Raw genomic sequence first — 5,000 nt, 5'->3', positions numbered from 1 at the left:
ATGTACAAACCCCAGAGTCTTTATCATCACACAGATTAAGTTCTCCGACTTGTCTTATCTTACACTTCCAGATACTGTCTACGCCTAGTGAATATCAGTCAGAAAGGCGTTTTCCTTTTATATGAATGGGAGAAATTATTTTTAATAAGTCGTTAATTAACCTTTATTCAATTATTGTTAGTATTATTAGTGAAGATAAGCCAGTTGCACAAACTCTTGATTTATATTTTGATTTCGTATGTGGAAATGTATTTATTGTATGACATTATAAAATTGGTTGTATTAATAAAAAGGGATCAATAGTGGTAATGAGAGTTATGATAAAGGTTGCTATTGTTATGATGATTGTCATTTTCATTATTCTCATTCTTATTATTATTATTATTACTCTTAGTGTTGTTGTTTTTGTTGTTGTTGTTGTTGTTTATGTTGATGTTGTTATTTATGTTGATGTTTTTTGTTGTTGAATATTGTTGTTATTATTGTTATTATAGTTATCATTATTATTATCATTATTATCATTATTATCATTATTGATATTGTTGTTGTTGTGGTTTATGTTGTTGTTTTTGTAGTAGTTGTTGTTGTTGTTACTGTTTTTATTATTATTATTATCATTATTATTATTATTATCATTGTCGTTGTTCATTTGTAGTAGTAGTATTGTTATTATTATTATTATCAATATGATGATAATGCTAATGATGACTGTGATTATAATTATTATTATCATTATTATTATCATTATCATTATCATTACTATTATTATCATTGTTATTATTATTATTATTATTATTATCATTATTATTATTATTATCATCATTATTATTATTATTATTATTATTATTATTATCATTATTATTATTATTATTATTATCATTATTATCATTATATCCTTATTCTTATTCTCATTCTCATTCTCATCATCATCATCATTAATATTATCACTTTTATTGCTAACATTATTATTGATACCATTATGATTATGATTATAATCATCATCGTTATCACTATAATTATCATTATTGTCATCATTACTCTTATTATTATCATCATCACCATCATTATCATTGATGTTATTGTAATAATTATTAACATTATTATTTGCCCATTATTAACATTATCAGTTGCATCATCATTATTGTTATCCATCAATATTATCATTATTATTATCATCACCATTATTTGTATTATTGTTATTACTGTTGTTACTGTCACTGTTGTTATTATTATATTTTTTTGTCATTATTATTATTATTATCATTATAAATATTATTATTATTATTATTATCATTATAGATATTATTATTATTATTATTATTATTATTATCATTATTATTATTATTATTTTTATTATTATTATTATTATTATTATTATTATTTTTATTGCTATTACTATTATCATTATTATTATTATTATTATTACCATTATTATTATTATTACTATTATTATTGTTATCACTATTATCACTATTTCTATAATTATTATCATCATTATTATTATAATTATTATCATTGTAATTAATATAATTATTTTTGATATTATTATTATTGTTTTAATGTTTTGGCTATTATTATTGTTATTATTATTATTATTATTATTATTATTATTATTATTAATACTTTTATTATTATTATTATTGTTATTACTATTATCACTATTGTAATCATTATTATTATCATCATTATTATAATTATTATCATTGTAAATAATATAATTAATATCATTGTAATTAATATAATTATTATTGATATTATTATTATTATTATTATTATTATTATCCTTATCATTATCATTTTTATCCTTATTTTCATCGTTTAATAGTCATTATTACCCTTATTGTTATTATCATTATTATCATTATTATTACTATTACTACAATCAAAAGTTTCATTATTCTTATTATATTTATTATCATAATTATTATTATTGTCATTATCATCATTATTATTGGCAATACTACCAATATTGTCATATCTTATTAATATTATCATTATCATTATTATCATCATTACTGCTATTATTATTATTATCATTATCTATATTATAATTATTATTATTATCATTATTTATATTATAATTATTATTATTATCATTATTTGTATTATTATTATTATTACTATTATAAAAATCATTGTCATTATCATAATCATTGTAATTATTATTATTATGATTATCATTATTATTATTATCATTATTATTATTATTATTATTATTATTATTATTATTATTATTATAATTATTATTATTATTAGTATTATTAGTATTATTATTATTATTATCATAATTATCCTTAGTATTAGTATTACTGATATTATCATTACTATTATTATCATTGTCATCATCATTAATATTATTATTGTTATCAGTATTGTTATTAGTATTATTGCCCTTACTATTATTATCAGTTTTATAATTATATTATTGATATCTATGTTATTATTGTTATTATTATCATTATTATTATTATTATTATTATTATTATTATTATTATTATTATTATAATTATTGTCATTGTTATTGTTTTTATAATCATTCTTATCATTATTGTTATTTTTTATCATTATTATTATTATTATTATTATCATTATTATTATTATTATTATTATTATTATTATCATTATTATTATTATTATTATTATTATTATTATTATCATTATCATTATCATTATCATTATTATTATTAATATTATTATTACTGTTATTATTATCATTATTATTTTTTTATTATCATTATTGTTATTATTATCATTGTTATTATTGTTGTTGTCGTTATTATTATTATTATTATTATTACTATTATTATAATTACTGTTCCGTTATTATTATTGTTAATATTTCTATTAGTAATAATAATAATGATGATAATAATAATAATAATGATAATAATAATAATAATGATAATAATAATAATAATGATACTACTACTACTACTACTACTAATAATAATAATAATAATAATATTTTTGATTATTATAATCATTATTATTATCATTATTATTATTGTTATTGTTATCACTGTAATGGTTATTTTTATTATTACTATTATTATTATTATTATTATTATTATTATTATAATTATTATTATCAACAGTATACTATCCTTATTATTATTACTATTATTATTATAATTATCAAAATCTTTATTATTGTTATCATTACTGTTCTTGTTATTCTTATTACATCAATTCCTTTTTATATTCATTATCTTTATTATTTTATTATAATGATTATTATTATGATTATCATTATTATCATTATTATCATTGATATTGATATTATTATTATTACTATTATTATTATTATTATTATTATCATTATTATCATTGTTATTGTTATTATTATTATTATCACTGTTATTGTTATTATTATTATTATCACTGTTATTGTTATTATTATTATTATCTTTTTTATGATTATCACTCTTATTACTATTATTACCATTATTATTATCACTATTGTAGCTATTATTCTCATTATCATTATTGTTTCTATTTGTATTATTATTTTTATTATCATTGTCATTATCACTATTATCACTAATATTGTTATTGTTCCTATTAATATTATTATTATTTATATTATTATCATAATTTTGTGGTTACTAGTGTTGTTATTGTTATCCCTTGTATGATTATTATTGTCATTATCATTATCATCATTATTGTTATTACTGTCATTATCATGGTCATGATCATCATCATCACCCCCATTACTGTTATTATCATTATCATTATTAGTATCATTATCACTGTTAAAATTATCAAGATTAATATATTTATCCTCATCATTGTAATCATTATTATTTTAATTGTTGTCATTATTATAATCATTTTCATCATCATTATAATTACGGATATTAATACTGTTATCACTATGATTTTCATCTTAATTTTTTTGCATCTCCAGAAGGAGGAATAGCATTTTTTGTTGTTCATTGAAACAAATGAGTTAAATACATCTGCGAACAAATAAGAGAAGTGAAAATATATAATATTTCAGTGTCCACACTTTTATGATAAAAATGTGTGTGTGTGTGTGTGCGTGTATGTGTGTATGTGTGTGTGTGTGTGTGTGTGTGTGTGTGTGTATGTGTGTGTGTGTGTGTGCAATCATGCATATATATTCCTAGTTGGAGTCACAATCTCATAAACATCTTCTTAATATAAATCTTACCATAACACATTAACTAAAAATACACACACACACACGACTATGTTTGTGGAAATGAAAAGCAATGAATCTCCGAGCATCAAAAAAAAAAAAATTTAGGCCTAGAATCTCGTTGTCTGAGGAGATAGCATCGATATCATTATTTGATTCAAAAGGTGAGATGTCAGATATCGAAGTGCGTGTGACATGGAGAGTAATTACAACTAGTTAGTGTTATCACTTTTTTTTTCTTCTTTTTTTCCTTTTTTTATGCTTGCGTATGCACTTCCCGCTTTGTATAATTAACGAATAATAAGGACAACTTTTGCTATGTCTCTATTTATCTATCTATTTATCTATCTGTCTATCTATTTATCTGTATGTGCTCTTGCTTTTAGGCTTACTATACACTCAATACGAAAATATCTGACCGTCAAGCTAGTATATAACACGTATTTACAACTACAGTCATATAACAAAGGATGTAATTAAATCATCAGATGTGTGTATTTATGAGTGCGTGTGCGTGAGTGTGTGTGTGTGTGTATGTGTGTACGTGCGTGTGTGTGTGTGTGTGTGTATGAGTGTGTGTGTGTGTGTGTGTGTGTGTGTGTGTGTGTGTGTGTGTGTGTGTGTGTGTGTATGTGTTTGAGTGTGTCAATGTGTGTGTGTTTGAGTGTCTGTATCTGATTATATCTTCCAAGGAGTTGCATTTATCTCCCAAAGGAGGCAATCGAGGCTCCCCCTCCTCTCCCCTGCTCCTCCATCACACCCCGGCGATAGATCATCCCTGCGGAGGACGATAAGAACACCTTATCTCTCGTTATCAGTTCCTCTCGGCTCCCCC

The 5,000-nt window shown here is 20.6% G+C and overlaps 1 protein-coding gene across 1 annotated transcript in view; it reads left to right on the top strand.

Annotated features, from left to right (window-relative positions):
* LOC125040626 overlaps positions 1-5,000 on the top strand; it is a 47,638-nt gene that overhangs the window by 917 nt on the left and 41,721 nt on the right.

This window comes from Penaeus chinensis, chromosome 29, assembly GCF_019202785.1.
Source record: "Penaeus chinensis breed Huanghai No. 1 chromosome 29, ASM1920278v2, whole genome shotgun sequence".
Taxonomy (NCBI): domain Eukaryota; kingdom Metazoa; phylum Arthropoda; class Malacostraca; order Decapoda; family Penaeidae; genus Penaeus; species Penaeus chinensis.
The sequence above is the reverse complement of the archived record's forward strand: the minus strand, read 5'-3'. Positions and strand labels throughout refer to the sequence as shown.